Source organism: Papio anubis, chromosome 11 (assembly GCF_008728515.1).
Source record: "Papio anubis isolate 15944 chromosome 11, Panubis1.0, whole genome shotgun sequence".
Lineage (NCBI taxonomy): Eukaryota > Metazoa > Chordata > Mammalia > Primates > Cercopithecidae > Papio > Papio anubis.
Window position 1 is genome coordinate 98,095,093 of NC_044986.1, and position 22,339 is coordinate 98,117,431.

The 22,339-nt window shown below is 38.5% G+C and overlaps 1 protein-coding gene across 9 annotated transcripts in view; it reads left to right on the top strand.

Annotated features, from left to right (window-relative positions):
* Positions 1-22,339, top strand: part of MPP7 (membrane palmitoylated protein 7) — a 252,173-nt gene that overhangs the window by 43,830 nt on the left and 186,004 nt on the right. Inside the window, exon 2 of one of the 9 annotated variants that reach the window (XM_009214166.4) lies at positions 4,183-4,285. The exons of the other annotated variants lie outside the window; for them this stretch is intronic. The gene's annotated coding sequence lies outside the window, so the exon portion shown is untranslated. The remainder of the gene's footprint in view (positions 1-4,182; positions 4,286-22,339) is intronic. 9 annotated transcript variants of the gene reach the window in all.

Sequence of the window (22,339 nt, forward strand, 5' to 3'; positions counted from 1 at the left end):
TCAAGCTCATGAGCTCAAGCAGTCCACTGGCCTAGACTTCCCAAAGCGCTGAGATTACAGGCGTCAGCCACTGTGGCTGGCCTCATCGTATGTGTTTAAAAAGAGTCTAAAATAGGTATTTAAATAAGAAAAACTCTACCTAAGAAAATGTTAAGTAAAAAAGTAGTTTTGTATGTAGTGTAAAAATTGTGAGGGTAGCGTATGAATGATCAAAAGTATGAGAACTACTAATTCAAGTGACTGATAAATAGCTGTTTCTGTTTAACTTTGTTAATATATTTTAGAGTTAAAAAAAAAAAAAAAGCCTAGTGGAGGATGTCTACATTAGAGGTGCAGTTTCACCTGTAAGTTTGAGTCCTGAGCCTTCTCATTCTCTGAGTAAAAGTTCTGTGACATGTTATACAAAGGCTCTTTCTTTTTTCCCTTTATCTGCTGTCTAGTGCAGTCATAACTTGGTGTTTTCACAGAAATAGGGATTTCTGTTTTTCCACTGTGTGGAGAGCTCTCTCTCCCATTCCACAGGAGTAAAGACAGGAGATACACTGTGATATCTCTGATTCTAGCGTGGTGCCTGGTGGTTGCTCAGTAAATGTTCTTTGGATCCATGTAATTGCCATTCAGTAAAACTAATAGGAGTAAAATTTAATATATTTTATTTAAATATATAGGCCAGGCATGGTGGCTCAAGCCTGTAATCCCAGCACTTTGGGAGGCTGAGGTGGGCAGATCATTTGAGGTCAGGAGTTGAATACCAGCCTGGTGAACATGGTAAAACTCTGTTTCTACTAAAAATACAAAAGTTAGTTGGGCATGGTGGGGCACGCCTGTAATCCCAGCTACTTGGGAGGCTGAGGCAGGAGAACTGCTTGAACCTGGGAGGCTGAGGTTTCAGTGAGCTGAGATCGTGCAACTGCACTCTAGCCTGGGTGACAGAGTGAGACTCTGCCTCAAAAAACAAAACAAAAAAATATATATATAGTATTTAATACGTTATTTATATTTTATCAGTCCTAGGTATAATAGGAAATTTACCAGATAGTTGTATATATAGGCAGACTGTAGACTTTTGGTATTAATAGTAGCAATCCTTTTTTTTTTTTTTTTTTTTAACCTTTCTTGTCTTCTTGGTGGTCTCACCTTGACCCTACTTGAAGAGGTGACAGGAGTGTGATGAAGTGGAAGGAACATTGGGTTCTAGACTTGTATCTGTCCCCTTCTTATTATAGAAGCTGGGATGGGAAGGATGGAATGGAGGTGTAACCTACCTTAGAGGGTGTGGGTTAAGTGAAATAATAGCTGCATAAATACTCAATATTGTCAAGTTCTGCAGATGTGTATGTTTTTGTTATTTGTGTACTGTAAGGTGTCAGCACAGGACTGTAATACCTTACCTAGACATGATTATGTTTACTTCCCACAGAATGTCTGCCCCTTTCTCATTGAGAAGCCAAAACAGAGCCCCCATTAACAAACAAAATTTAATGTTGATGGGGGTTCATCAGAAATGTGGAGATATCACATTGTATTGATAGGGAATTGCATGTAGCTATTACAGACACAGAACCTGTTATAAAAAAGAGTTATATTCATGGAAACAAGCTTTGTTTTCTATGAAGATATCTGAGAAGGTTTTCTTTGGGAGTTTTACATAAATTCTGTATTTAATATCTTCCTTAATATGTTGGTTTTCAGTTTCCTTATCATAATTAAAGAATATAAGGAAGACATACTTGATTGGTTTCACCAAGCTCAGACCTTCCCTCCCAGGCACCAGATGTGTGATATTATTTCCAATTCGTGTCATGACATGAAATGCTGAATTGTGCTTGTGGCTTTTTAATACTGTGACATCTCAACTGCTGTCTTTGGTTTTAATCTTCTGTGGGTGATCTTGGAAAGGGATAGGTTTGATGTAGGTAGCCTAGAACCTTCTCAGGGATTGTGGAACATGTTGAAACTTATACTGTTTCTGAGAACCATCTTTCTCCTTTCTGTGGATCAGGCTGACATAACTCAGAGCACTTGTAATCATGACTGTAGCCAACTGTGGTTACCTGCAGAGCTTTAGATCAAATAGGAATTTGTCTCTTCGTTTATTCACTTGGCATACGTTGAGTGAGCATTTGTGTGCTGGGCATGGGGGAAGATGATTTATTATTTGTCTTGACTCTTAAGGAATTTATAGTCTAATGGAGGAGAAAGACACACAGATTCTCATATAAATGGATTGTGTACAATGATAGATTAAACAGGCTTTGAGACTTACAATGGAACTGTGGGCCATGATTGCCATTTGAATTTTAAAAGATTAATAGAATGTATGATTTTTCTGTTCTTAGTTATATAAGTAAGACTTGAATAAATACTCATTGTGAAATAAGAAAAGTGGAAAGACTATAGCCTAAAAACGTAGTCCAATTTTCTATCCCAACCTCCTCCCTGTGGCACTTTTCATTATTTTTTTTTTTAAAACCATTGCCTGATTGATGAACATTTTAGGTCATTACTTTTTTTTTTCCTGTCTAATGATGCTTAGTCCATTTTTTTACACATATATATTTGTATACCTGTGTGAATTATGTCTGCAGTGAAATTCTTAGAAGTAGAATCTTGGCTGCAGTATTTTTCTGGGGGTGCATTTAATCTGTTATTGGAATTCATATTAATACTAGAATTAATAGGCTTTTTTTTTTTTTTTCCTGAAAGCAACTAAAAATGTATGGCCATGTGGAATTGCAGGGCAGTAGTCCAGATGGCTTAGCTGCAGCATCTGCATAGGTCTGTTATATAGAAAGTGTCTGGGTAGGGGCGCTTGACCTTGGTAACTTTTCTCTCTGCCATTTGAGCCGCCGCTGCCTTCATATCCTCCCTATCTAGAAATTCTCTCCCCAAAGTTGTTCCATATTCTGAAATTTCCCTTTTCACACTCCTAGTATGCTGTTGACCTCAGGAAGGCACAGTTCTGAATGTCAGAGCAAAAAAATTGACCATGCACGTCTCTCCAGATAGTAGAGTTTTCAGGGTATTTAATGAACTCCAAAGGATGATTTATATGAAGTGTATTTCACTAAGTATAAAGGAAGTAAAACACTCATACTATGGTCTCTTCCCTCTCCTCTTCGCCTCCCAGTGCCTCTCTGCAAACTTTTTAGGATACCACTAATGACTACTAGAAATATTCATAGTTAGTCCATAAATCTGAGAGCCCTCCTGGATCCTGACATGTATTTCATTGTACTCTGTGATTAGAATTTTATTAGTTTGTTAAAATTGAGTAGGAAAAAATATTTCAGTAACAAATATATAGAATTAAGAAAAAGATGGTCTGGGCACGGTGGCTCATGCCTGTAATCCCAGCACTTTGGGAGGCCGAGGCGGGCGGATCAAGAGGTCAGGAGATTGAGACCATCCTGGCTAACATGGTGAAACTCCGTCTCTACTAAAAATTAGCTGAGCATGGTGGCACGTGCCTGTAGTCCCAGCTACTTGGGAGGCTGAGGCAGGAGAATCGCTTGAACTCAGGAGGCAGAGGTTGCAGTGAGCCGAGATCGCGCCACTGCACTCTAGTCTGGGTGACAGAGTGAGACTCCGTCTCAACAACAACAACAACAACAACAACAACAAAAACGTGGGCCAGGCTGTGGCTCACACCTGTAATCTCAACTTTGGGTAGGCCAAGGAGGGTGTAATCTCAACACTTTGGGTAGGCCAAGGAGGGTGGATCATTTGAGGTCAGGAGTTTGAGACCAGCCTGGCCAACATGGTGAAACCCCATCACTACTAAAAATACAAAAACTAGTCAGATGTGGTGGTGTGCACCTGTAATCCCAGCTACTCGGGAGGCTGAGGCAGGATAATCACTTGAACCTGGGAGGCAGAGTTTTCCAGCCTGGGTGACAGAAAAGATGAGTTCCTATCCCTTTTATATACATTTGTTTTTTCAAAGTATGTTTGTACTATGTTGGAGTGAGTGCATACATTTAGAGAACAATGGGGGAAAATGCTAGAAATTCAGTAACTTCTAGTTTCCATTTTATAACAAATGTATTTTTATTATTTGGTTATGGCTTCCTACTGGAGTCCTCCTACTCCCCCACCATTATGTCATCATTTTCACATTCACAGTCCATGGCAATTATGTCCATGTGGGGCCTCAATAGTTTTCCCTTTAATTTTGTGCAGGTTTCCTTACTGCATAAACTCAACTGCTCTCACTGAGGTCATCATTAAGTCTTGTATGTGTTTGGGCAGGCTGACTTGATTTATAGCCAGCACTCCACTGTGGGTGAGTAAGATGGCATGTTTCTTCCTGTTTTTCCTCTCAGCCCTTCCTATCTGGAGTGCAGATAACATAATTACTCAGTTAAATATCATCTGTCCAGGTTTTCATTCTGTATTGTGGTTATCTGCATTATACTTAAAACTTACACTGAGGATAATTCTGGTGGGTAGGTTTGAAGTAATTATCTTTAGTATTGCCTTTTCATTTATGATGTAAGGTGTAGCAAATCTTGGATTCCTGGATTCCTTGATATTAAAATAGATAAGATCAAACTATGTACTCAGGATGAGTCAGTACTGTTTTAAGAGTTACATTTGCCATACTTTTGGCAAATTAGTGCTTCAGAGCGGAAGCCCAGAGTTTTCAGGTAGTCCCAGTCACCAAAATGTTTGTTGCAATATAACATCATTATTTTTCATGTGGGAACCTTTTAATTTGTTGGGCCCTTTTCTTTCCTCTTTTCTTTTTATAGCCATTTATAATTCAGGGATTCAGGCAAAGAAATATAGGCCTTGGACCATAAGACAGTTATATTCAGCAAGATTTTCAGAACTTGTACAGCTATGATTTTTCTCAGTAATCTTGGCTAGTTTGTGAAATTAATGGCTTTAGAAATATTCTCAAATGACTTACGGGGGAGTAAAAAGAATCTTTTGAAACATTGTCCCATTTTGTTAATTCAAGGAGATTATAGTGCAATTGAATGTAATTCCCATTAGGTGGATATAGCAAAAGTATGTCTTTGTTTTTTGTTTTTTGTTTTTTTTTTTTTGAGATGGAGTCTCTGTGTAGCCCAGGCTGGAGTGCAATCTTGGCTCACTGCAACCTCTGCCTCCCAGGTTCAAGTGATTCTCCTGCCTCAGCCTCCCTAGTAGCTGGGACTACAGGCGCCCCCCACCATAACTGGCTAATTTTTGTATTTTTAGTAGAGATGAGGTTTTGCCATGTTGGCCAGGCTGGTCTTAAACTCCTGTGCTCAAGTGATCCACCTGCCTCAGCCTCCCAAAGTGCTGGGATTACAGGTGTGAGTCACTGTGCCTGGCCAAAAGTATGTCTTTTTAATAACTGAGAAATGATGTCTTGAGCAGTCAAGTAGGAACAATTACTTGGTTGTCCTTGTGTAATGTGCAGAAATTAAGGAAGATAATTTTTCACTGAATCTACATAGGATCTATCAACTATAAGGAAATGTGTTAATAAACAGTTTCTACATCCTGATGCTTGTAGGTTTCCTTGTTGTTGAAATACGGTTAGCACAGATTTGTTATTTTTCCTTTCTCTGATTAGTCCAAACCTGGAGTCTGGCCCTGGTTCTTAGGCTGCAGAGAAGTTACTCCATCTTTTGTAGGCTCCTTTTCTGTTTTACGTTTGTCGGGCTCACCTCTTGAGCTTACTCAGCAACCTTCAAAACTCTAAATCCTCATTAGTCTTAAACTCCCCAGCTCATATTTGGCCGGCAGCTCTACTTGGCATTTCAGTAATTTCCCCCTTGGCAGCTCATCTTTTACCAAAAATGAAAAACCATTCTGATCTTTAAAGAAATGCAGATGAGGCCGGGCACAGTGGCTCACACCAGTAATCCCAGCACTTTGGGAAGCTGAGGAGGGTGGATCACGAGGTCAGGAGTTCGAGACCAACCTGTCCAACATGGTGAAACCCCATCTCTACTAAAAATACAAAAATTAGCTGGGCATGGTGGCACGTGCTTATAGTCCCAGCTGTTCGGGAGGCTGAGGCAGGAGAATTGCTTGAACCAGGGAGGCAGAAGTTGCAGTGGGCTGAGATAGTGCTACTGCACGCCAGCCTGGGTGACACAGTGGGACTCTGCCCCCCACCTCAAAAAAAAAAAAAAAAAAAAAAAAAGAAATGCAGATGAGAAAAAGATCCTTTCTAGGACAACAGAGAATAAACTTGCCGCTGTTAGGGAGTGGGAATTTCTGCCACATGTGGATGTCAGAAATGGAAGCTTTTATTATCAGGAGAATATTTGCTGGTTGATGTTACTTAAATAGATTCAAATTTCAAACAGTTCTAAGAGCCTATTGAGTTTCCACTATGAAGAGTTGATTTTGCCAAGATGGAAAAAAAAATCTTATCTGGTTGCCTTTTAACACCTCTGTATGATGTTAGATACAGGTGTACTTCTTGCCTTTTCACATATTGAAGAAAACAGTGAGAGGTAGCAGAGTGTCTAGAAAATGGGGGAGCTAGATGGAGAGACTGAATGTGTGAGGGTTAATGCCAGCTTCTTCATATTACAACCCAGGCTTGAGCAATATCTGATTTTTTAATGCCTCGCAGAAAGCTAAATAAATGTCTGTGTACTGTGTGGTTCCATTCTTGTTCAATACCATCTTGGCTTCCTTTCAGGTAAGGAAGAAATTGAGCAGTGATTGTAGCAGTGATTCCCCTGTAGGGGAATGCCCTACTGTGGAATACTCTGAGTGTGTGACATGTCCTCGTTTACCCAAATCCTTGAAGTTCATGAGTAAAACTGCAGAATACAATCTAGGCTCATAGATTCTGAATTTTGGAAGTGAAATTGATCTTAAGATAATGAAATCTACTATGTTTATAATTTGATATTTTCTGTTATACCCCTGACATTGTGCTATGCTAATCACAGGAGTTTGATAAGTATTTGATAACTAAGCAAGGTTTAAGCTGAGTCACAAAATGAAAAGATTAATTTTGACAGTAATTTGAGGTCTGTTGTCTCGTCTCAAGTGTAGTCACTGCTGATTGTCAGCACCTTTCTGAAACTGCAAAAGAAAAACTAAAAATGGACCGGGAATTAGCATAGGAAAGTATACATTAGAAGACCCAAAGTGAAACAAATGGAAAAAGTTTTTTTTTTTTGTTGTTAAGTATACATATATTAGAGATGGGAGTCATTACTATGTTGCTCAGGCTAGTCTTGAATTCCTGGGCTCAAGTAATCCTCCCACCTCAGCCTCCCAAGTATCTGGGACTACAGATATGTGCTATTGTGCCTGGCTAAATGGCAAAAGTTTGAGTAAAGAGGTGCCAGGGAATAGAGGCCTCCTGTGTTGGTACAGGTGTATTGAAGTCAGAATACCTGTGCCTGCATCAGTTCTGTGTTGATATTGTGAGTGAAGTAGTAACTCTGCAATGAAGATAAAAACTTGAACACTTTTCTGTTATATTTTACAGTAGATTGATTGGCTTATTGTTGCATACTTGTATGATTATTTCTTAGGGTATGTTTCTACAAGCTATTGTTGGTTCAGAAGGTATAATCACAGTTGGAATTTTGATTTTTTTTTTTTTTTTTTGAGTCAGGGTCTTGTTCTGTTGCCCAGGCTGGAGTGCAATGGTGCGATCTCGGCTCACTGCATCCTTCGCCTACCGGGTTCAAGCAGTTATCCTGCCTCAGCCTTCCGAGTAGCTGGGAATACAGGCATGCACCACACCTGGCTAATTTTTGTATTTTTAGTAGAGATAGGGTTTCACCATGTTGGCAAGGCTAGTCTTGAACTCCTGACCTCAAGTGATCTGCCCACCTCAGCCTCCCAAAGTGCTGGCGTTACAGGCTTGAGCCACTGTGCCCGACCAGAATTTTGATGTATTCTTATGTGGTTCTTTCTTAAATCAAAAATATGATATTTGTTCAGATTAAGGCAATGTTGGGTGTTTATTTTTAGTTTCACATTCTTTATTTATTAGAAATATATTTGTTAACTCATCAGCTAATGCTTGTGAAAGTTGCCTTTGTTAACATGAATTCCATTTTCCTTTTAAAAATTAAATTATAGCACCCTCTACTGAATTCGAAAGGAATTGCTGAATAGTCATATGCAGGTTTGAAAAAGAGACCATATGGCTTTACAGATTAGACTGTGTTGACCCCCTATACTTGCTATGATGATCCTTTTTGCTCACAGGCTCCTCATTAGGCAGTGTGGTAACATACATGCAATTAAATCCATATTTTGAAGCAGGCAGAAGAACTAAAGTGATCAAATTCACAGAAGCATGAAATAACACAGTGTGTTCAGGGTTGTAGTTTTATAGAAAACTTGAGAGAGGGTGTTGGTGTGATTTTTGCAAAGAAAGCAATGAGAAAGGACCAAGAGCATGTCTCATTTTAAGGAATTTAAACTTTATCATGAAAAGTGCGGTTGAATCATCAGCTGGTTTATTTAGAGTAGTTAAGTGATCACATAAGTATCTTTGAAAGATGATGCTGGCAGCATGTGTAGGATGGGTTGGATGTGGGGACAGAGCAATCTGAGGATCACTACGTTTTCCAAGTGGGTTTATTAGGGTTCTCAGAAGGCACATGATTCTGGGATATGAGAAGCTGGGAGATGTGGAAGTTCTTTTTTTCCCCTAAAAATGTTTTAGCATAAAAATTTCAGGATATATAGAAAAGTAGAAAGAATAGTACAATGAATACCCATATGTCCACCTTAGATCCAGCAACAGATGACATTTGGCCATATGTTTTCTCTCCCTCTCCTCTGCCTCTCTGCTGAGGTATTTTTGAGTAAATTACAGACACCATTACTTGACACCCCTGAATACTCTATCGAGCATCTCTCCAAAACAAAAGATGTTAGGAGAGAGATGTTTAGGGAGATAAAATCAGGAAAGTTAGAATTTGGTGGTATAGATAATGGGTTCTGTTACATCCAATAGGAGAACCATAAAGACTTGCTTTTACTATTATTAATTTGTGGTTACATAATAGTTTCTTTCTACAGTTTTTTTTTTTTTGAGACTTTCAAGAGATGGATATATAGTAAATGCTATTACACTTTAAATCAAAATGTTGAAAAGGACACTTTTTTCATCAGCAAAAATTTCAAATATGCACAAAAGTTGAAGAGGACATCATTCTTGGCTAAAGCGATGGCCCATGCCAGGCTTCTCCATGCAAGACGAGAAGAAGTGGAGTGATTCCAGAGAGGAGTGGGCTAGGCTCCTCCCACCAGGGGAAGGAGCAGGCCCTTTTATCATGTCAGAAGCCCAGGTCAGCAGAAGTTTGTGTGAGAAAAGCACACAGCCAACACAAGTGTGACGCAAACCCAGTGCAATGGTGAGAGTAGGCAGCCGGCGAGCTGACTGACACTAACAGAGTCTACTTACTCCGGGAAAAGGGAGCAGATGTCAAAGGGGACTGGGCAAGGATGACCTTTTTTGGCGGGGTACAAAGTCTCGCTCTGTTGCCCAGTTTGGAGTGCAGTGGCATGATCTCAGCTCACTACAGCCTCTGCCTCCCAGGTTCAAGCAATCCTCCTGCCTCAGCCTTTCGAGTAGCTGGGACTACAAGCTGTGCAACCACGCCTGGCTAATTTTTGTATTTTTAGTAGAGATGGGATTTTGCCATGTTGGCCAGGCTGGTCTTGAACTCCTGACCTCACGTGATCCTCTCACCTTGGCCTCCCAAAGTGCTGGGACTATAGGCATGAGCCCCTGCACCCAGCCAGATACTGACCTTTTAATATCTAATTTGTTGACAGTTTTCCTACTATACTTTTGGTCTAGTAAATGTTTTAGGTTGTGATCAGTGAGATGAGCAGTCTTTCTCCTTTGGACAGGAGAACTCAGAAGAGGACAGGCAGAAACACAAAATATATAATGTACATAAAATATATAATATTATAGCTAAAATTGGTAGGGGTTCCAGTAGTCACTCATTCATTTTTTCATTCATTCAACAAATAATGTTTGGAGCCATCTATTATTATGGCAAGCACTATTCTAAGACACCAGGAATTCAGCCGTGAATAATGCAGACCAAATTCTCTGCCCTCTTTTAGTTTCTGTAAGTCATACGTTGCTTAACAACAGGGATTTCAATTTGTTGTTAGGCAACTTAGTCCTTGTGGGAACATCCTAGAGTGCACTTACACAAACCTAGATGGCAGAGCCCATTACACACCTAGGCTACATGGTGCAGCCTGTTGCTCCGAGGCTAGAAACCTGTACAGCAGGTGACTACACTGAATATTGCAGGCAATTGGAACACAGTGGTATTTGAGTATCTAAATATATCTAAACATAGAAAGGGAAGAGTAAAATATACGACCACTGCCATATATGTGGTGTGTGATTGACAGAAACATCATTATACCCTGCATCGCATGACTGTATTGTAGTAGGAAAGACAAGACAGTAGACAAGAAGAGTGAAATACACATGACTCGTGAAACTGGGATAGGCATAGAGGCAAAGATCATTAAGTGGAATTAGGAAGGCGTGAGGGAGATTTTAGAAAGAGAGGCCAAGGAAGCTGAGAAGATGCCACCTGGGGAAACACCCGGGAAACCTGAACCACTTGAGCCGTGTTGGAGTGCACATAGCCTCCTGCTTGGCGTTTCCATCATTTTCCGTTTCTTGTGAGGGCCTGTCTCCTCCTGAGAGTGTATGAATAGGAAGTGGCTGACAGCTGGCTTCCATATGGTCTTAGCAGGCCCCGTTTTTCCCAGCGAGATTCCTCTTCTAACCCTCAAATTTCTTGACACTAAATTGATCATGAAGTAAGTTCTCCTAATCAGATAGATTCATTCCAGGGTGTGTTAGTCTAAGACAGTTTGTCTAGCAGTCCACTAACAGGCCGTGCATAGCTCTGTGAAATGTTCTTTTGTGTAACCGTTTCCCATGGTTTTTGGACAATGACTGGCATGTTACTTTCCTTAGCAACTTAATTTTTGTTCCGTCTTTACATAACTCTTTGGAAATGTTAACTTTTCCCCTTTTCTGTTCATTTGTTTCACTGTAGAAATGAAATACTCCTATTCAGAACTATGACATACAAATTAAAAATTTACTAAGTATAGTCAATAGATTCCAGCAGCTAATATTCATGAAGTGTAAAAATTGAGGTTAGTGAAGAAAGTAATATTAAAAGGAATATGAAGAATGCAATGCTCTTAAAATTTCTCTTGGGTATAGCTGACTTCAAATGTAAGAGTCTCTACTATTTAATGCATAAAGGGCAGCAAAGAATAGATTCTCTTCTAATTCATAAAAGATGCACTGTTCTCTACAATATAACATTAGGGTTTTGAATTGTTTGAAGGGCGTTTCCTGGTTTGTTCTCAGCATTGGAAATAAAATAGATGAATATGCTAGAAAAATGGAAATGTGGGTATCAGCTCATACACAGATAAGTGAGGATTTCCTTTAGGAGCATAAAGATCGACCACCGTGGAGAAAAACCTAACTTAATATAAAGTTGTTTGTGTTATATATAAGCAGTGCTTTTGGATTATCTGTTTCCTTTGATCACTGTCTATTTAAGATAGCTTCAAAAACATACATACATAAATATACATGATTGCAAACATCGTGTGTTACATTTAGTTTAACTTTTTAGCGCTGTCCTTAATTTGAAAATGCATACAATTAACTTTAGTATTATGACATAATTATTTACAAACAAGAATCAGTTTTTAGAAAGTATATTTTTTGATACCTCTGATATAGGGCCTAGGAAACTGACAAAACCAGACAATTTACATGAGTCTGTTGTCAGTAAACACATGAAATCATCTTCGTGAATGTCCAGATTTATTACAGATGTTTCTAGTAGCTCACATTTTTAGGAACTGTTATGTTGAACCACTTAATATTAATTAGTACTCAGGAAATAACAATGTAAATACTTAGAGTGAATGATTTATGTTATTTAAAAATCATACTGTTGATATTTGTAAATGAACAGTATATCAGTCATAATGGGCTAGGTTGTGTTTCAGTAGCAAATAACCCCAACAACACATTTATTTCTTGCTGTTGCTATGTATCCATCACATGTTGGTGGGGTACTGTGCTCCATGCCAGGGACTTGAGCTGATGAACTTGTCGTTATGGGAAACATTAGACAACTTGGGAAGGAGAAGATGTATGATATGATTCAGCTCTGTGTCCCTACCCAAATCTCATCTATAATTGTAATCCAAATTGTAATCCCAACGTGTCAAGGGAGGGATCTGGTAGGACGTAATTGGATCATGGTGGTGGTTTCCACCATGCTGTTTTTGTGATAGTGAGTTCTTACCAGATCTGATGCTTTAGAAGTGTTTGGCAGTTTTTTCCCCTATCCTCTGTTTCTCTCGCCTGCCACCATGTAAGATGTGCTTTGCTTCCCTTTCACCTTCTGCCATGATTGTAAGTTTCCTCAGGCCTCCCCAGCCACGTGGAACTGTGAGTCAATTAAACCTCTTTTCTTTATATTAATAAATTACCCAGGCTTGGGCAGTTCTTTATGAAAACAGATTAATACAATGTGGAATCCCATGCTCGCTCTTAAATTTGTCACTTTCGTGTTACTGGCTAAGGCAAGCCACAAAACCTCACCTAACTTCAAGGGGTTGGGGACACAATTCTACTCTGTAAGTGGAAGGGACGAGTTGCAGATATATTGTTGAGTAGCATCATTGTCTAGCCATAATTAGAAAGTTTTCTAAAATAATGTGGTCAAGCTCCCTACATTATATACTTTGATATAACAATTGAGTTGTCATTCATAATTGACAGTGCTGGTTGAAACCATTTATTATATACCGAATATATAGCGTAATCACTTGGTATCAGTCCCTCCCCTGTGACAGTGTTTGTGAGTTTAAATACAACAATGATTTATGTGTTTCAGACTTGATCTACAGGACTGCTATCCATGGTATACTATAAATAGGCAGGCTGTATTTACAACTGCCCCTTAAATCAGTTTGTTTGTTTTTAGGATTAAGCTTGCCCATGTCCGAGAGCTACTTACTAGACTTTTGGGCTACTTTTATGGCTACTATTAGTTTGTAGTTATTTCATTTCTTCCTTAGACTATCTTCAACGTCTTATACTCATTTTTTGAGATGGAGTCTTGCTCTGTCGCCCAGGCTGAAGTGCAGTGGCGCGATCCTGGCTCACTGGAAGCTACGCCTCCCGGGTTCATGCCATTCTCCTGCCTCAGCCTCCTGAGCAGCTGGGACTACAGGTGCCCGCCACCACGCCTGGCTAATTTTTTGTATTTTTAGTAGAGATGGCCTCCAAAGTGCTGGGATTACAGACGTGAGCCACCGTGCCCAGCGGTCTTATACTCATTTTTTTAAAATTGTGGTAAAAAACAAACATAACATAAAATTTACTGTCTTTTTTTTTTTTTTTTTTTTTTAGATGAAGTCTCGCTCTATTGCCCAGGCTGGAGTGCAGGGGCGCGATCTCGGCTCACTGCAAGCTCTGCCTCCCGGGTTCACACCATTCTCTTGCCTCAGCCTCCTGAGTAACTGGGACTACAGGCGCCCGACACCACGCCTGGCTAATTTTTTGTATTTTCAGTAGAGAAGGGGTTTCACCGTGTTAGCCAGGATAGTCTCAAACTCCTGACCTCGTGGTCCGCCTGCCTTGGACTCCCAGAGTGCTGGGATTACAGGCCTGCGCCACTGCATCCGGCCCAAAATTTACTGTCTTAACAATTCTTAGTGTACAGTTTAGTAGTGTTGAGTATATTCACATTGTTATACAATGGATCTTCAGAACAGAAGTTTTTCATTTACAAAACAAAAACTCTATACCTATTAAACAACAACCACTTTCCTTTCCCTGCAGCCCCTGGCAGCCATCAGTTCTGCTTTCTGTTTCTATTAGTTTGACCATTTTAGATACTGCTTATAAATGGAACCATACAGTATTTGATTTTTGGTAACTGGCTTATTTCCTTCTTTTTTTAAGGCTGAATAATTTTCTATTGAATATATATACCACATTTGGCTTATCCATTCATCTGTCAATAGACGTTAGATTTGCTTCCACCCCTTCGCTGTTGTGAACAATGCTGTAGTGATGTAGGTATGCAGATATCTCTTTGAGTTCCCACTTTCAATTTTGTTGGATATATACCTAGAAGTGAGATTTCGGGGTTATATGGTAACTCTATTTTTAATATTTTGAGGAACCTTCATGCTATTTTCTGTAGTGGCCATACTACAGAAATTTACATTTACATTCCCATCAACTGTGCCAAGGGTGCCAGTTTCTCCACATCCTTGCCAACACTTGTTATTTTCTGTTTTCTTTGATAGTATTCATCCTAATGTAATATCTTATAGTTTCGATTTGCATTTTTGTAATGATTAGCGATGTTGAGAATCTTTCATACTGCCTTCCTTTGTGTTTTATAGATTTTTTTTGTATGGACATTCTTTGATTCTCTTCTCATTACCTTTCGTGTATATTCTGTAGGTATTTTCTTTGTGGTCACCGTGAGAATTGCACATATCCTCTTAAAGTTATAATCTGTTTTCATTTAATAGCAATTTAATTTCAATCACATATAGAGACTGCTCTTTATAATTCTGTGTCCCCATATATGTTATTGATATCACAGATTACATCTTTTTATACTGTTATTTACTATAAATCATTAACATAGATTTATAGTTACTTTTATGCTTTTGTCTGTTAACATATATACAATTTATATGTATGTAAATTACATGTATATGTTATATGTTTTATCATCTATTTTAATATAATTTATGTGTGTCTCTGTGTGTATATAAACACACACACACACACACATATATATATATTTAGATCAGGTTTCACTTTGTCACCCAGGCTGGAGTGCAGTGGTGTGCTTATAGCTTACTGCAGCCTCAACCTCCTGGCTTCAAACGATACTCCTACCTTAACCTCTTGAGCAGCTGGAACTACAGATGTGTGTCACCACACCCAGCTAATTAAAACAAATTTTTTTTTGCATAGATGGAGTCTTGCTTTGTTGCCCAGCCTGAAAATTTATAAAAGAATTAAAAGTTTTATGAAATAAAATGATTTATGCATCATTACAATATTACTGTATTTTATATTTGTTCATATATTCAGCTTTACCAAAGAGCTTTATATTTTCATGTGGTTTCATGTTGCTGTCTAGCGTTCTTTCATTTACACTTGAAGGACTCCCTTTAGTATGTGTAATACAGGTATAGTGGCAACAAACTCCCTCAGCTTTTGTTTATTTGGGAAGGAACTTAATTTATTTTTCATTTTGTGGGACAGTTTTGTCAGATGTAGTCTTCTTGATTGGCAGACTTTTTTCTTTCACCACTTTGAATATATCATCTTACTTCAACGTGCAAAGTTTCTGCTGAGAAATTCACTGATCCTCTGTGGATGCTCCCTTGTACATGATGAGTCACTTTTCTCTTGCTGCTTTCAAGATTATCTCTGTGGCTTTTGGCAGTTTAATTAGAATATGTTTTAGCATGAGTATCTTTGATTTGTCCAATTCAGAGCTTGTTAAGCATCTTGAATTTTTATGTCCATTTCTCCCCTCACATTTGGGAAATTTTCAGCCATGTCCCTGTCTCTGTTCTTCTCAGACTCCCATAGTGCATATATTCATCTGTTTGATGGTGTCCCATTAGGTTCTTCCCTTTTCTTCATTCTTTTTTCATTTTTGCTCTTCTGACTTGATAGTGTCATATGATCTATACTCAAGTTCACTGATTTTTTTTTTTTCTGCTTGATCAAGTCTGCTGTTGAGACCCTCTTGTGAATTTTTCAATTCAGTTATTGTATTTGTAAGCTCCAGAGTTTCTAGAAATAGAAGCTTTTAATAGTTTCTGTTTCTCTGATTCTGTTGTTATTTTGTTCATGCATCCCTTTCCTGAGTTGTTTTAGTTGTCTGTTTGTGTGCTGTTTTAGCTCATTGAGCATCTGGCAGGTGATTATCTTGAATTCTATGTCAGCTGATTCAGAGATCTTTTCTTCAGTGTGGATTTCTGGAGCTCTGTTTTGCCCCTTTGACTGGGCTATGTTTTACTGTTTCTTTGGCGCCTTGTGTTCTTTTGTTGAGATCTGGGCATTTGAAAAGATAGATCCTCTCGGTTTTTATCGACTGGCTTCGTGCAGGGGAAGATCTTTTCCAATCAGCCTGGATAGTGATTATTTGGACCTTTCAAACCATTGCTGAGAATGCATCTTCTCTGGGCCTGTGCATGTAATTTCACGGTTAATGAGACTTGCTCCTATTTTCCTCTCAGAAGTCTGTACATTAATCTCTTCCTCCTCATGGCATCCGTCTGAGGTTCTGCTGTCTTTCTGATGCTGTAACAAGCCCCTGTGCTCTCTTGTTTTCAGTGGCCCCCAATCTGGCATCCAGATTATACCCTCTTCCTGTCAGCACTCCAAGTTAGTCCCTTGGGCAGCCCCTCACAAGCCAGAACATTGGGTGCACATTTTCCTCTTTTCTTTCCTTCTTGAGGGAGAAGCTGAAAGTTGGGAATTTTCCTCCAAATTACTCCATGTTGCACTGGGGTCAGGGAGGAGCTAAAGTGGGTAAAAAGCAATGCACTTTCCAATGTGCATTGATGTCGCCTTCCTTAGCTTTTGCTTGCATGGGTGCTGCATAATTAATTGGCTTCTGGAGTTACAGAGGTAACTTGGTTTGTATGTTGTTGTTAAGTCACTGTTTCCACGGGGAAAAGAGAGTCTGAGGCATTCTGTTCCACCATCTTACTGATGTCACTCCCTGTACATGTTTAGTAAAACCTCCAGTCATTGCTAGAATATTTCACTTGATGTTTTGCTATGCCTATACAATAATCATAACTGTTACAATAAGAGGTTTCATTGGTAAAGAGGTAGATTTTTGGTAACTCTGTTAAAATTTAATCTTAAATGTCTTAAATGTAGCTTTTTAATAAACAGATTTATTCTATTCTTATGCATGGTAAGTTGAATATGGAGTGATATATAATTTTAATCAAAACTTGCTTCATTGACTGGTTTACTGTTGACCTCTCAAGATATTTTTGAAATTAGTGACTATGAATTGTGGGTAATGCTAGAGTGACATTTTGTTAATAAGAAAGATTTAGTAGAATCTGAATTATATTCTTGAGCTTCAGATATACGCTATCATTTACTTAAGCCGTATAAAACAGAGGGACAGTATCCCTGGCTATCATGCAAGATGTTACTGTAGATTTTAGAGAGATCTGTGGCTTTTACAGGCTGTGCATTTTGTAGGCATGTTCTAGACCTAAGGATCGAAGGCTGAGAATATTATTTTTGGAACCTACTTGATGTTTTGGGTATATCAGAGAAGGCACTATGTTACGTGACTGAAGAGCCAAGAAGAGGACGTGGATATGAAGCAGGCAGTTTTCTGATTTGTAAACGGAATCAAGTAGAACAAGAAAATTAAGGGGAAGGTTGAGGGAAAGGGAGAGCTAAAATTGGAGCGTCTGGTGTGTTTTGTGTTTGAGATGCGTTGTTTCATTTAACCAGTCACAAAAAGTGAGTGAGATATACATATTCTTTCTATTTGACCACTAAGAAAACTGAGAGAGGTTAATAGTGGTTAAGAGGCAGCATTGTGTAGAATGATTCACAGGGTGGGTCTTGAATTCATACATACCAACATCAGAATCCCTTCAAGTTGTGGGCTTAGGGCACATTGCCTAAAGTTCAGTTTCCTCATCTGTAAGACATGGTAATAGTGCTTACATAATAGGATTATTGTGAGGATTAAATGAAACAGTGCATGTTGCATTTTTAACCTAATATCTGGGAAATTGTGAGATACTCAATAGGAGCCATCACAAACATTATTCTTATTTATTTATTTTCGTTATTTAACATGGCTTTCTGAGGTCTCATGCCTTGTCAATTGTGTATGTGGTAAGTGGTAGAAGATCCTTCAGAGTTTAAACTCTGTTTTTTGTCTTACCAAAGCATGTATTCTTTTCATTGTAGGACCACTAGAAGTTTGCGAGATTAGAGGAAATATGAGATAGAGAGTGATGAAAACAAGACTGAAAAGTGTTAGTAAGGTTGGGCGTGGTGGCTCACGCCTGTAATCCCAGCACTATGGGAGGCTGAGGTGCGTGGATCACCTGAGGTCAGGAGTTCGAGACCAGCCTGACCAACAGGGCAAAACGCCATCTCTACTAAAAATACAAAATTATCCAGGTGTGGTGGCGGGCATCTGTAATCCCAACTATTCAGGAGGCTGAGGCAGGAGAATCACTTGAACCCGGGAGGTGGAGGTTGCTATGAGCCGAGGTCGCACCACTGTACTCCAGCCTGGGCAACAAGAGTGAAACTCTGTCTCGAAAATAAAATAAAATAAAATAAAATAAAATAAAATAAAATAAAATAGAATAGAATAGAATAGAATAGAATAGAATAGAATAGAATAGAATACATAAAGCGGCCATCTGTTGATTGGCTGCTATATATGGGTTAGATGTTTTATTTTTATTTCATTTAACCTCATTTCACTAAGTAGCTTGGCCAGGATCACAGAGTCAGTAAGGCAGGGCTTGGGTGGGATCTTAGGTCTGTCTGATTTCAAAATCTGTGCTCTCGGTGTTAGGCTGTGCTATCTCCCCATAGGTAAAATGATGAGGTGACCCTGACTTGAAAGGGAAAGAGAGCGGATCGTTATTCAGTTTTTAGGCACATATGATGATATGGGTTCCATTCTTAAGGAACCTAGTGAGGGACATTGATTGAACAAAAAATGTAAAATTATATTGATGTACATTAATTACAAAGAAGGATTGGTTTCTGCGGTAGAGAGGACTGAAGGGAATGCCAGTGGAATGCTGAGATGAATCTGGAATTGAGAATTACTCAAGGAAAACGTAATCAAGAAGTTGTATCACTCTTCTCTGCCCCCAACAATTAGAGGAAAGAGATACAGAGCAGAAATCGTGGGTCATTGACGGTCAGTGGTGTAATCTTGAAGATTTAGCCAAGACTTTTTAGCAGTAAGTGGTAGAATATAAATGCAATGAAAGGACAGTCATCATCAGAGGAGGACCACAGAGGAGAGGTCTGGAGGATGTGCCAACACTGTAAATGCTGCCATTTTTGCTTAAGGAGAGTAAAAAAGGAGAATGGGGTCGTGGTACACTCACTGTTGTAGATGGTTCGGGTAGTCTGGAATGAGGTCATTGCCTGCGAGTGCTAGTTCATTCATTACACCTGCGCTTCCAGAGAAGGGGCAGTTGTGTGCCTTCCCAAGAGTCCTCACTAGATGAGGCCCTAAGGGTCTCGTGGTTAATGTTCCTTCCTGGCAAATGGACCAGGGTTCCTGCAGACTTTCCTAGCAGCCTTAAAGCCTGGGTCTCTTCACCTGGAGATTATAAAGCAGCATGTTCTCTTGTTTCCTTTCTGAAGTCTTTAAAGGTTTATAGGATTCTTTTAGTGGGATTCTTCTCTTCTGTTGCTTCAGCATTTCCCTTTCCATGTGTGGAAAGGACATGTGTTGGTTTTATATTAATATAATCATTGGACCCCATTGGATTTGTAAAATGTGGGACATTTTGATCCTTCATAATCTTTTTTTCTTGAAAACTAGGAATTTTTGTTTTTGGTTGTATAAAGCATCTTTTCTTACATACAACATCCTAATACTTGGCCAGTTATAAGTCTGTTTTAAAATTCTTTATGTATAGCAACAGAGTCTGAGATACTTGGGATAGCCAAAACTGAAATGCAATTTTGTTTATGATTAAAACCCGAATCTTTAAAAATTTTCACAATTTTGCACAACAAAACAAAATAGAATTTTTTTAACTTTCTTTTTTTTGAATATATAAATAATGACCAGTACAAATGTTACTAGAAAGCATGCTACTTCTAGATCCTTAAGTCACTAGCAGATAGGATGTAAGGATATAGAATAATGGTCAGCAAACTAGGCCCTCCTTCATTTCTGGAAATCAAGTTTTATGGGAACACAGTCATACTCAGGTACATATTGTTTAGGTTGAGATCATATGGACCACAAAGCCTTAAATGTTGACAGAGAATGTTTGCCAAACCTTGGCATTAGAGAAGCAATTCTCCACATTTTTGGTCCTCAGATCTATACTCTTAAAAATTATTGAAGGCGCTAAAGAGTTTTGATTATGTGGGTTATATTGGTTTAATTCATTTAAAAATAACAATATTAAATTTGCTTCATGTTAACACAAATAACAATTTTATGAAAAATAATTTTACCCTCAAAACAAAAGCATGAGTGAATTGCAAATTTCTTTAATTCCTGGCTCAACAGGAGACTGTTATATTTTCGTATCTGTGTCTACTTTCATTTTGTTGCTGTGTGTTCCGGTTGAAGGATATGAAGAAAAACTGAACTTACACAGATCTGTAGTTGGAAAAGGGAAGAGTATTTTAATAGCCTATTCAGTTAACTGCGGATCTTCTTTGCTGTTACACCGAAGATATTTGGTAGTTTCTTAAAGATAAGTTTCAGTGTAAAATCTGAAAATATAGAAATAAAGTTATTGTATTGGAACTTTAAATCCATTGATCAATCTTGAGCTTTGAATGGATGTTGTTCATGCATAATTTTCTAATGTGTTAGTAGAAAATGGGAAAATATTGGTTCACCGAATCATGCAGATCTTCCCAATGTTGATACAAAATGCCAAAAAAATCACATTTGTTAATGTCACCATGGGTCTTCTCAGCAAAGCCTTTGGGCATTGGGAAGCTGACAGAACCAGTGCAAAGTGGGGACTTGGTTCCACCATGCGTGTGTTTCAGTTTACATAGCACCATGCAAAATGAGCCTCTACTGGATGCAAGTTTTATAAAATTCTGATTTTTGCTTGGAAGCTCATTTCTATCATTAGCAACACATACTGTTTTTGGTTTCCCTTGAAAGTATGGACTCTATTTATCTTCAAGAAAATGTTTGTCAAATACTGAAGCTTGAATAACCATAGTTTGTCTTCAGTTGTTCTTTTAAGTTAAAAAAAAAAAAAAAAGTTCCATGATCAGAGCAGCCAGTATAGTTCACAACTCAAATCATTGCACAAGTGTTTTTTTGAGACAGTGTTTCCTTTGTTTATAGCAGCAGTTACTTTATGTGTGCTTCCCATTATTCGTACAGGATGTTAAAAAGAAGAGTACTCAAGAGTCAATTAATATTAATTTTTACTGCTTCATTAAGGATATTCTATAGTGAACCTTCCCTCTCCCCTCCTCCTCTTCCTGTTTTTCTTCCTCTTCCTCCTCCTCCTCTGAATGAGCATCCTTGGCAACAAAGAATACAATGTTGAATAGTTGCAATTTGGTGCCATTATCTTGACTCATGCTCAGGTGCCAGTGGTTTTACCAACCGTGACCATTGCTTTTCACCATTGGTGCAAATGCTGGTACAGTGCAAAAGACAAATAACATCTCAGTACTTTCTTCAGCAATTTTATGAAAATAGTTTGACCTCATGGACCCCTCTGAAAGGGTCCTGGAGACCACTAGGGGTCTGTGGACCACACTTTGAGAATGACTGGTATAAAAGGTATAAGTACCATTTTATATAAGCAGATGTCTGCCACTTAGTATATGTTGCCTCCTTTTATTCTTACAGTTATAATTTAAGAGGGTCCAAATAATGTTAACAGATATAAGTCTGCTTCTTGCAGTGGCTAATAGAACTAATGAGTCTTTCAGATTGAGTTTTTACAAAAATCTGTGATAGATTTATTTTTAAAAAATATGTGATAGATTTATTTGTTTGTGTTATTTTATTGCTCTATTAGGTTTTGAAAATGTAACTTTTGAGTACGTGTATCTGGTGAAATAATCTACAGTTGGATTTCTGAGCACACTTACTCTTCTGAAATGATAGATTGGGAACATAATTATTAAACTAGTTTATGATGACAGTTAATTACAAGTTTTCATATTCTTGAACACTTACCCAAATATAGAGGAAATGTATTTGAAAATTACTTGATTTCTTGTTCATATATATTAACTGTGTGTGTGTGTATATGTTCACATTAATAAAAAATGTTGCAGACGATGGAATTAAGTTATTTACTGAAAACAAGTTTTAAACACTTGCACTTCTGTGGTTGACCACTAGATGTCATGAGTGCCATGGGAGCATTAAGAGTTACCCAGGGCGGGTAGAAATGGAAGGTTGTAAGCTCATAGACCTTCACATAGTTCACTGTTTCCACATGATCAATGCCAGAGGAACCTGATACAGTGTGATATATAGAAGCAAGGTACAACTGGAATAATGAAATTTCAAAAATAAGCCCTTTTAAAGGAGGG